General features: G+C 45.6%; 1 protein-coding gene across 2 annotated transcripts in view; it reads right to left on the bottom strand.

The window, feature by feature from the left end:
- Positions 1-12,555, bottom strand: part of LOC126164076 (serine/threonine-protein phosphatase 2A 56 kDa regulatory subunit gamma isoform) — a 382,345-nt gene that overhangs the window by 308,661 nt on the left and 61,129 nt on the right. The gene's annotated exons all lie outside the window — the stretch shown is intronic.

The following is a 12,555-nucleotide window of genomic DNA, read 5'->3' as shown; positions in this document are numbered from 1 at the left end:
TGGGTCTTCGTCTTAGCAGAAGCTGATGAAGGGGCTGGTGTCTGTGGGGTGATGGGAGGAAGAGGAGACGTCGACCGCGCGATCTTAGCACTGGCCGAACGGACGACCGTGGTGCTGAAGGTCAGATCGCATGTCTGGGTTGCCACCTCCCGGGTAGTCCGAGGAGAGGCGAGGACAGTACTGTATTTCCCCGCTGGGAGCAGCGTGGGCTTCCTACTAGCCAATAGCTTGCGAGCAGCCGAGGTGGACACTTTCTCTTTGACCCGAATTTCTTGGATACAGCGTTCTTCCTTATAGACAGGACAGTCGCGTGAGGATGCGGCATGGTCACCCTGACAGTTCACACAACGAGGAGACGGGGGTGGACAGTCACCTTCATGGGCATCCCTGCCACAAGTGACACATTTAGCCGCATTGGAACAAGATTGTCGAGTGTGATTGAAACGCTGACACTGGTAGCAGCGCGTAGGTGTCGGGACATAGGGGCGAACAGAAATAACCTCGTAGCCCGCCTTGATGCGCGATGGCAGCTTAACACTATCGAAGGTCAAGAAAAGTGTCCGGGTCGGTACAAGGTCATTGTTGACCTTTTTCATGACCCTATGGACAGCCGTCACGCCCTGCTCAGCGAGGCAAGATTGAATCTCCTCGTCAGTCAATCCGTCGAGAGAGCTAGTATAGACTACACCACGAGACGAATTCAAAGTTCGGTGGGCCTCCACCCGGACAGGGAACGTGTCCAGGAGTGTGGCCCGAAGCAGTTTTTGTGCCTGAAAGGCACTCTCAGTTTCTAGTAATAAGGTACCGTTACGCAACCTGGTACAAGATTTGACAGATCCAGCTATGGCATCTACGCCCTTCTGGATAACGAAAGGGTTGACAGAGGAAAAATCCTTTCCGTCCTCAGATCGAGAAACGACGAGGAACTGTGGGGCAGGCGGTAGTACTTTTGTCACAGGTGGCTGGTCACGTTTCCGTTTTTGGGCAGAAGCCGAGAGAGATGGAGTGAAATCCATTGCGGAGGAATCCCCCATGATTGCCAGCGTCTCCGATGGCGCGCTCCTTCCTTGTGGGGACCCTCTCAAAGGGCACTCTCGCCTTCGGTGAATGTTTACACCTCAGGTCACACCTCCCGAGAAACAGACGGAGGGACCAACCGGCATGGTCAGAAGGTATCAGCTCAGGCAATCACCCCTCCCCGGGCCTGGCCTTTACCAGGGGGTACGCGCGTGCCTTACATGTCTACCCAGGGCGGGGAATTACGCGTTACCCCGTCACCGGCTACGCGTGCGAACGCGTGGGTCGGCCTTCAGGCACGCACAGGGAGGAAGGAAGAAGAGGAAAAATAAGAGAGAGAGGGAGAAAGAGGACAGACTGTCTCAAACGCCGAGGCGGAGACCAGAGAAGGCAAGGAGAAGGAGGCAAGGAGAAGGAGGCAAGGAGAAGGAGGCAAGGAGGAGGAGGCAAGGAGAAGGAGGCAAGGAGAAGGAGGCAAGGAGAAGGAGGCAAGGAGAAGGAGGCAAGGAGAAGGAGGCAAGGAGAAGGAGGCAAGGAGAAGGAGGCAAGGAGAAGGAGGCAAGGAGAAGGAGGCAAGGAGAAGGAGGCAAGGAGAAGGAGGCAAGGAGAAGGAGGCAAGGAGGAGGAGGCAAGGAGGAGGAGGCAAGGAGGAGGAGGCAAGGAGAAGGAGGCAAGGAGAAGGAGGCAAGGAGAAGGAGGCAAGGAGAAGGAGGCAAGGAGAAGGAGGCAAGGAGAAGGAGGCAAGGAGAAGGAGGCAAGGAGAAGGAGGCAAGGAGAAGGAGGCAAGGAGAAGGAGGCAAGGAGAAGGAGGCAAGGAGAAGGAGGCAAGGAGAAGGAGGCAATGAGGAGGCAAGGAGAAGAAGGCAATGAGGAGGCAAGGAGAAGAAGGCAATGAGGAGGCAAGGAGAAGAAGTCAAGGGAAAGAGTAAGGAAGACAGTGAGGTGGAGAAGAGCAAAGAAAGGAACCAACCAAAGGAAGGAAGAAACGAGAAGTGAAAAACCAAAAAGACCACAATTATAGGTCGTGGAACCGTCCGTCTCCGGACGCAGGCGCTAACTACCCCCGTGAGGGGGATGGACTCCTTTTAGTCGCCTCTTACGACAGGCAGGAATACCTCGGGCCTATTCTAATCCCCGGACCCGCAGGTGGGGAGGGGGGGGGGGGGATAAAATGTTTGTTCCACTTTTGGCTAAGGCGACGCTTATATAGTAACTGTGGACGTAGTGCGCGTCCGGCATCCAAGAATGGACCCATCGCCGCCATCACTACACTGGAGGACAAGTCACGATCTGCCAGGAGGGGGGGGGGGGGGGCGGCAGTCTCCTCCCCAGCAGACACTTTCACGTGCCAGGTATGGCCTACACGGGACAGCTCGACACCGTATTTATGACATTTCCCCAGAATATACTGGCGAAACCTCAGCTTTCGTCTAAACGGCACCGTAGTATCGTCAATGCATACTTTTTCACCAGGAGAAAAGACTTCGTTAAATGTATCATTTATGGTGAAACGTTGTACAGCTTAATGATGTTTATACCTGAATTGTCTGAAAAACGTAGCATACTCAAAAGGACCTCAAATATGTTGGGGGGGGGGGGGATTAAGCTTCACTTAATGTTTGTAAGTATTCTTTCACCTATATTTCTGGAGTGCGGGTTTTCGATCCAAAGTCCACAGAAGGAATAAAACCATCGGCAGGAATTCTTCGTCGTTTTTCTACCCACTGCTGTAATCTGTCTTCTGTACATTTTTAGTTGACAATGCTGTCAAATAATTCGTTGCTCGGCATGACGATTCGTCTCTGTGACAATCATTTCCAAAACTTGAGTCATCCAAAAAACAATCGGTAAAAATACAGGTCAGCGCATCTTCCAGTCATTTTGGTCGTCAAATGGTCACCAATTCACTTATTACAGGTTGTGGTAAAGTATTTCCAGTTACTTCACACCGAATAACTTCGGAGACGTCTCTGAGGCAAAGCTGTTGGTTCGATTCTCCGGTCCGCCTGCATCGGAACTCACAGCAGAGGGAGTACACAGGCCTACCGCCGTCGCGTATGTCGCCAAACAAACTGGTCTCACTCTCAATGAGTGTGCTTTCCTCGTCCAACCAACCCGCAATTGATTCCGTGTCGGACATTGCGACAAACTCACAAGAAAACAAGCTCAAATCTTTAAGGAAACACGAACACTAATAAACTCTAGCAAAGCTGTAACGGAAGTTATAGCGAGTGTAACCAGCGATCGTAAAGACAAGGAAATAGTTGACCGCAGGGCAGCTATGATAGTTGGCTGCCACACTATCCTTCAACGGAATTCGGAACCAGACATGCACGGCCGCTCCCCGAGGACAAAACCATTTGCAAGCACTGTAGCTGTTTATACGACTTATAAACACGGCCTGGACTGTGTGTGTGTGTCTCTCAATCGCATGCATTTGGTCTGCCAGGGAAGTCGCCTTGTGTATCAATTAGATGCACACGGCACCCAAATTTTAAATAGTAGGCCTAATTATTATTACAACGTTACTTTTCAGTAAAACTTTAACGGTGGAAAGTGGTAAGGATAAGCTTGGTACACAAATTTCCGACATTGCTGTTCATTGCTTAGAGTTTGAACTCACGAAAGTAACGTCAATTTCACTAACACCATCTGCTGCAGTTTGCACCAACTGCTTCGTCTTCCTACCACTGATGGGCAGAATTTACCGACCTCACTTTTCAGTTTTCTCGTTGTTGTGCAGTTTTCTCGTTGTTGTGCACACCGAGACTAGACTATTACTTTCACTTTTTTTTATTTTGTGACAATCGTCAGCGATTCGTTAGTTCTCGAAGATGTGCTCTTGATGCAATACGTTACATCTTCAGCGATTTTTTTCAAGTTCTGCAAAGAGTACTCTGCTGGTCACGGTCTTCCCGTTCCAACTGGATCTACCGTAGTCCACGAAACCTAAGTGTCGTATACAAAAACGTCTAAAATGCGGAGGAAAATTGTCACTGGCGTGCTACTTTTCTTTCTTTAATAGGGATACTTGTTCGTTGACATGATATTTTTTGCTATTTCTTCGGGATGTAACTGACGACAGTACTCTCATTCATTAAATAAAATTAACCATGAACTTACTCCTCCCCCCCCCCCCCCCCCAGTTATTTGCTGTGGACGTTCTGGCTTGCTTTTTCCGTGTGCACAACTCTAAGTAAAAATGCTGTCGCAACTGTACAATCTGGCCGTAACTTTACTGATGAGATAAAGGACTATCCTCTCACCTGTTGCTTCACCTGCCTTAATTTGAGTTTTAATAGATGTGAGCTTTTCACTGTAGCAAAACGTTCACTTTAATTGGAATATTCGGTCTGCACGGCCATTGACCGCTAGACTAAGAATTATTCGACAATAACGTTTGGTCCAGAACTACGAGGGTCATCCTATAAGTCTTTTAAAGTTCCATGAAAGAATCCAACAATTTTGTTGTGCCTTCATGGAAGGTAATCTAGATTATTCCAAGGATCGTATACAAAATTTCAACACTGTACACCGTACAGTTCATTGCTGACAGTCAATGTGTCGACTGAGATTAAAAACGGAGTAAACCCGAGTTCGAGATGTTTTTAAAAACAGCTTCATTTGAAGGGTTGGAGTGCCGCACAAATCAAAACACAACTGGACGAAGTTCACGTGGACTCTCCACTTGGGGCGATTTGCTTTTGAATTAATAAGTTTAAGCGCGGTCGTACAAGTACCAGACAAAGCGCACTCCGGCTGTCCTGCTGAGATCACAACGAAGGAAACCCCTGACAAAATCCAAGAAATGGTAATATAAAGCCGCCTACCTAAATTTCACGACATCCTGAGACTGTAGGGATCTCATAGCGAGCGCATGAATACCCTCCACGGAGTATAGGCTATGGGAGCCGCGACTGCTCACGGTCGACCAAAAGCGCATCACGCACAACAGATCAACACATTGTCTCGCGGTGTTTAATCGCAATCCGCGAGACTTTTGCGCCCATCCGCGACAGTTGATTAAACCTGGATCCATTGACTACACGGTTGGGCTTGTTTGCGAGTTACCAACGAAACAATTTGGGATTTCGCGTGATATACTGTTGTTGCTGAGGTCTTCAGTCCAGAGACTGGTTTGATGCAGCTCTCCATGCTACTCTATCCTGTGCAAGCTTCTTCATCTCCCAGTACCTACTGCAACCTACATCCTTCTGAATATGCTTAGTGTATTCATCTCTTGGCCTCCCTCTGCAATTTTTACCCTCCATGCTGCCCTCCAATACTAAATTGGTGATCCCTTAATGCCTCAGAACATGTCCTACCAACCGATCCCTTCTTCTGGTCAAGTTGTGCCACAAACTCCTCTTCTCCCCAATTCTATTCAATACCTCCTCATTAGTTATGTGAGATACCCATCTAATCTTCAGCATTCTTCTGTAGCACCACATTTCGAAAGCTTCTATTCTCCTCTTGTCCTAACTATTTATCGTCTATGTTTCACTTCCATACATGGCTACACTCCATACAAATACTTTCAGAAACGACTTCCTGACGCTTAAATCTATACTCGATGTTTACAAATTTCTCTTCTTCAGAAAGGCTTTCCTGAAAATGCTGAAACACACAGAGCAGTGTTGTGGCGGCATAGGGGTTAAGGTGTGTTCCTGACGTACTGAAGGAAGTTGTCGGTTGTATAACCTCGACATGTGCTTTCATACAGTTTGTCAGATCTTTATCGAAATGACTCATTTTTGTTCAGTAACTGTTTTAAATGTATTTTTTTTAAATTTCTACTCCTTTGTAACTTTTAATCACATTAACAATATCATTTGCTCTTTTTTGCTTCCAATCACTTTTTTCATTTGGAATATTTGTGGATGTGGTGTTACTTACTTTGATGTATTTATTTTCATTTCAATTCTTACATTTTATCAATTTATATTTTCATCCAGGGTATTTCTGTTCCCCATGTTGCTTTAATTTCGTTTTATCTATATTCCTTCCTTTCATTTAAATTTTCGCCTTAGTTATTTTGTCCATTGTGCAACAATGTTTTAAAAAGTTTATGTGACAAATTTATATTTGACGATTATCGTCCAAAAATTTTATAACCTCTAACGAAAAATACATTTCTGACACCACTGCACAGCCGACATTGATTATTTGTGTTTTTAACGGATGGATCGGCATTTTCATACGTTTAAATATGATAGATACATAGAAATAATTAAAATCCCACGTACAAAGATTACGATCATTATTTCTGCAAGACAAAATAGGAGCAAATGAAACTTCTTATTAAAATTATATGACAACGGAGTAAAAGTTTAAAAAATTACATTTCAACAAATTAAATTAACAACAATAATGATCAAAGTCATGTCGATAAAGATTTGAAAATAAGAAGCTTTAATGCATCTGAGGAGTTTGAAACTGAAACATTCTGCACGTCAGGTACATACGTTAACCACTGCGCCACAACGCTGCTCTGTGTACTTCAAACATTTCTACGGCTCTAGCATTTCACGCGAAATTGCATTTTGCACTGTTTTGTTGTGTACATGGCGCATTTCCTTTGCAATTTAAGCTTTTAGTTTTTTTCTCTCGTTCATGTTTTATTGCTGCAGTCCTTTGTTAAAGTGTTATTTCTTCCCAGTCAAAATTACAAAAATGTAACTAAAAACTTAAACAAAAAAGTATCCCGGAATTATAAAAAATATCGGGGTTTTTACAGGTTTTCTCCCGGATGAAAAAATTCCCGGGTTTTTCCCGGAACTTCCGGGTCGTATACAACCTGTTGTACCTTAAATCACCTTAACTTACACCACCATAAAGACGGTTTCAAAAAAAATCCATCCCACTTGTAGGAACCTCGCCTTGTGTTTCTAGTGACATCGCCCGAAACATTCCGGTCTATTTTCTTATCACAATGATTTTTGTAGAGACGTCGCACGATCCGTCGCACTGCTTGATCGATGAAGAAGCAGTGCCCACAAAAGAAAATTAGCTCCCTAAAATCTCATCACCTCACCCCGTGTCCGCGCGCATGCATCATAACAATAATACTTCTACTTTTCAAAAATTCCAAGAAGTCTGATCCCTTGTTCAGTCGCCGCTATTTGGCGCGTCACTGCCGTAACCAGTCTTTCCTCTTCACAAGAACCTACAGCTCTCTGACGATTGAACGACGTCCTATCGGCCACCAACGAAAGCGTCTGCTTCACACGAAATAATATTCCAGAATTCTGCACCTCACATTCCCGAGCCGCCGAGACGCTAAGCAATCGCAGAGAAATTCCTCTTAATGAAACGCTGACCGTTCCCACGTTTTCCTCTCCTACTGTAAATATGAAGCTTCCCTTCGCTCACTGAGAAGCTGAGATAATTACCTGATAAACTGTTCAGACTACGGTAGCTACGTGCTTGAATTAATAGTTCAAGCAATGAATTTCATAGCCAAGCGAGCGTTTATTGTGATGTGAGCCACAAATCTCTATTCATACACCTCATAGAATGCTGTGACTAACTACAAGTCAAGTGAAAAATCAACCGTCATCTCAGTACACAAATTTCCACGATTCCACATGCAAGCTTTTTTTTCCTTCTTAACATATTTGTACATAAGACTCCAATGGTACTCGATTTCTCACAAGTCCAAGCAGAGGACCTTTGAGAGAATCGAATCCCATTGCAGTCCTACGTACAAGTTTCACACACATACATTGAGGTGTTTACATTAGAAGTTAATAAGCAAGAAGGCGGTCAAAGCAAGTACCTGCGAAACGAGCCATTATAGTATTTTTGGCACACAAAACGGCTTAAATAACTTCAGCTAAAGGCGAAACCATTAAAGATTCCTCGGAAGAAAACAAAAGCAAATGGGTGTACAGGTGTCAAGCCTGAAGTTCGCATACAAAGAAAGTCCCACAACTTACAACAAAATCTGCTAGTCTGTTTGCGATGGATTTTTCTTATTGGCTTGCCCAAAAGTCAAATCACTGAATCATAACAACTTTCACGAATTCTGTGTGAAAATCGAAACAGCGTGACTGCATCGTTTAAATCGGAGGCTAGTAATTGTGCTTTTACACCAAAATTTTACTCCAGGGCGTGCAATTAATATTTTATTCACCAGCAGCAGCAGCAGCAGCAGCAGCAGCAGCAGCCGCCACTGGTGAGCAACGGCCTTCTCCAAACTTTTAAACGAAGGTTAAAGGAACGGAGCCGCTAAATTTGAGACCACATCCTTAACATCAGTTTGATGCAGAATTCTTCAGCATACTTTAAACTTCTTGAGCATACTCTAAGCTCGAATACAAACTTGCTTGAGAAGAAATGCTTCTTTTCCACAAATGAGGACGTTATTAAAAAGGACTTTCCGTGCAAAACACAGCTTGTTCTTTTCTTGTACGATATTCGGCGAACCACGGATGAAGGAAACAGGGAGACACCGAACTCATACATTTCCAGAAATCGTTTGAACCGGTTTCCCAATGCAGCCTATTAGCGTAGGTCCGAGAATACAGAGTAGGTTCCCAACACACTACCACGCCTAATACGGTGGTGGAAACGTGATGTCACTCACAACAGCTTCTAGCCGTTTCAAGGGAATCTTATACCATTCTTCCTGAAAAATAGTGGCAAGTTCAAGTAATGATGGTAGTGGGCAGCGAACATGCGCCCTTCTCTCGAAACACACAACACACCAAGACGACTCAAAACTATTATGATCTGGTGACCACGTGCTGGCCAGAGACATGCAACCAGTCCCGTCTGAAACGAGCTGAGTGAACTGGGGCCCTGTCGCCACTGGGGAACGGGCTCTGCATCGTGGGCGGACCTGGTCGGCCAAAATGCCTTATAATCCTTAGCAGTCATGTGACATTTGAAAGTAATCGTGGGACAAATGGAATACCACGATACGGCTGCCCAAATTGTCGCTCAACCGCCGCCATGTTTCGTTCTTGCGACGTCGGACAGAGTTTGAAACAGTTTTGTTTTGTTTTAGGGCGCAAAAACAATTCGGGTCATACGCGCCCATGTCCAAACCGTAGAACAGAAGACAAAGAGAGGAGTTATAAACGACTACACACTAATCCCAATCGGCGGGGAGGGAAGACAGCTAAAAACAGGCACGTGGAGAAATGTCTGTAAAATACGCCATAGAGAAACGGAGGTCCAGAACTAAAAATTAAGTGCCCTTCGCCATATTGCTACGACGGATAAAAAGTAAAGCGCGGTCGACAGCCCGTCCGTCGTCCGCTAAAACGACCGGTAACTTAGGCAAACATAAACGGGAACGTGAGCGGTCATAAAAAGGGCATTCCGTCACGAAATGGTGGACCATCAAAACTTATTCGCAATGTGCACATAGTGGTCGGAGTTGATTGAGATGGTCAGCCAAGAGGGCATCTCTCGGAGAAGTTCTGGGGAACCCCAAAGAGCATGGTACGCATTAAAGTCACCTAGCAGCAGAGAGGGGTGAGGTAGCTGCCCAATAAGCTCGAGAAAGTCTGCCATGGTGACACTGAATGATGGAGGGATTTATCAACGGTACAAAGGGAAAACGTCAAGTGAGGAAGGACAAGTCAAACTACAACAGTTTGAAGACGGGTACTCAGGAAAGAAGGTTTGACAAGGAACGTCATTCCGTAAGAACAGCGTGACTCCCCTCCCCCCCCCCCACGTCACCCTCCCCATGAAATGGAATGTCGACCTCAGGGAGGGGATGGTCAAAGACTGGGAAGAAATGCGAAAGCTCAAAGCAGTCGTGAGGGCGCAATTTTATTTCCTGTAGGCAGAACAAGAGCATCCGTAAATCCTCTTTGTGCGATTGAAGGCTGCGAAAGTTCCATTGGAGGAGAGTTATGACAATGACATATTGAAGGGGTGTCACCTGAGTGGCTGCTGAGCGCCAGCCTGCCAAGACGCGTTGCTACAGGGCACAGAGGCAGGAGGATCCTGTTCCGTGAGGTCCACAGAAACATCGGCTTTCTTCCTTTGTTGTCGGCCTGCAGAGCCCAGTGCAGAAAAACAGTTGGTTGTGCGCACCGGCGACTCGGAGGCCGGCCGGACAAGGGTACCACGTGGAGGCGCCGCCGAGGAGGATTTTGAGTCTATGAGGGAGAAGAGGCAGCGCCTAACACGCAACCTAGCGAGAAGATCGAGAGGAGGTCGTCCAAGCTGCTGCGAGGGGCTTAAACACCCAGAGCTTGTTCCCATGAAGGGAGGGCCAGTGGTGATGCCAAAGTGACACCACCTGCTGACAGGGAGAAGATCATTTGGCTTTGTGAGACCTGAGTTTCTCCTGGCGTATACAACTTACAAATAACTTCCGGGAATTCAGCCACATGGGACAGCTCAGCTGGCAAAGTCTCAGCGTCAGAAACGACATGTGCCCTGTGTACCGAGGTACGAAGTACCCCTTCACGCTGAGCCGGATGGTGACAACTATTAGCCTGTAAGTACAAGTCGGTGTGAGTACGTTTCCTGTAGACTGCATGTCCCAATGATCCATCATCCTTCCTCCTAACCAACTGTACATCGGGTGATTGATGATAATTCTCAGTCAACACCTAGCTCTACTGCCTTTTTGCCTTACGTAGGAAACACTTCCAACAAGATCGGTCGTATTTTACGGAAATACGATGTGAGATGTGTTTTCCGATCTCCATCTAAAATTAGGGCGCTTTTGAGCTCCGTTAAGGATGATCTCGGTCTGCGTAAGGCGGCTGTATATCGTATTCCTTGTATCTGCGGCACGGCATATATTGGTCAAACTATCAGGAACGCGGACGACCGATGTACTGAGCATAAACGGCACACGATTACAGCAGCCAAGTAGATCTGCTACTGCCGAACATTGCTTGGATACTGGTCACCCCATGTTATATACAGGGTGTATACGTGGACAAGGAATTCCCGGTTAAAAATACACTCTCTCCCGGGTGACAATATATTTTCCCTTATTAATGCTTTGAATGGTTATGGTTTTATACACGAGGGTACAATTTCCCGGCACTTTAGAAAACGAAACTCAGGGGAAAAAGACACGTTTTGGAAACATCTTTGATGTGCAGCAACATGTTCGCTGGGTATTTTCGTATTACGAAAGTATACACTGGAATTCCACCGAACACCACATGTTGCTTTCCGAATCATTGAAATCGAGATTTCGATGCGCTTTTGTAGGCCGTTCGTAGCTCTTATCACGTGATCTCGCCAGCCGATGACAGCGGATATTCAGAGCATAGGACACGTGATGTAGTCAGCCAAACAGCAACATCACTGTTAAGAAGCACGAACACACACAGAGGGAAAGTTAATAGTTTAAATTAATATACACAGAGTTGCTGCAAGAAAAGCAAAGTTTTCGCATATAATATTGTTCTCAAGCTGCAAGAGAAGCTAAGCTTTCGCATATACTGTTGATCTTTTTTGCGCATGTTACACTTTAAGATATCAAGAGAAGATAAGCTTTCGCATATACTGTTGATCTTTTTTGCGCGTGTTACACTTTAAGATATATCACACAAATGTGCCAGTAAAATTTTTAATAATGACATAAATGTCTGATCTTCAGGGTTCGAAATTCTTCTAAATGGCGCGTCATCAAAGAGTTGATTTTTAAATGACAGTCAATCGCTCTGTGATTTAATAAATTCATGGTACATTCTTGCACATAGTTCAACTTACGTAAAACGATATTTACTTTGAAAGTAACGCTTTTCAAACCACTATTCGCAATATTTTCCCGCGACCTGTTAGAAATAGGTTCGTTTCAGCGGTTGCCAGAAAGCGCAGATAACAGGCGACACCGCTCTTGGGTAGGAAGCCCCTATGTACGTACGTGTAGCCGGCCGGAGTGGCCGTGCGGTTCTAGGCGTTACAGTCCGGAGCCGAGCGACCGCTACGGTCGCAGGTTCGAATCCTGCCTCGGGCATGGATGTGTGTGATGTCCTTAGGCTAGTTAGGTTTAAGTAGTTCTAAGTTCTAGGCGACTGATGACCTCAGACGTTAAGTCCCATAGTGCTCAGAGCCATTTGAACCATTTTGTACGTACGTGTAAAATATTGAAAGAGCATACATTATGTCATAAAAGAAACAAGACATCAGAGGATACTGCAAGAGCATCGGAATTTCGTGAACCATACTAAAATGTGCACATTTAAAGTGCATACTTAAAGTGCACATTCGTATGTCCGCATTCCCAATGAAGTAGACCTCGACCTGATATTAAGCTTTTCAGTGTAGTTTTCGGGATGTAAATTTTCTTGGAGCACCAGTACCGTATTATATCATGTTTGGTTCTTTATTATGACAATGTCATACGTGCTAGAAATTGAAAATTTGCACTTGAAATGCAGCGAACAGTTGAAACTAGCCAGTATTTCGTTTCAAATACACTCCTGGAAATGGAAAAAAGAACACATTGATACCGGTGTGTCAGACCCACCATACTTGCTCCGGACACTGCGAGAGGGCTGTACAAGCAATGATCACACGCACGGCACAGCGGACATACCAGGAACCGCG

The sequence above is a fragment of the Schistocerca cancellata genome, chromosome 1 (assembly GCF_023864275.1).
Source record: "Schistocerca cancellata isolate TAMUIC-IGC-003103 chromosome 1, iqSchCanc2.1, whole genome shotgun sequence".
NCBI lineage: Eukaryota > Metazoa > Arthropoda > Insecta > Orthoptera > Acrididae > Schistocerca > Schistocerca cancellata.
The sequence above is the reverse complement of the archived record's forward strand: the minus strand, read 5'-3'. Positions and strand labels throughout refer to the sequence as shown.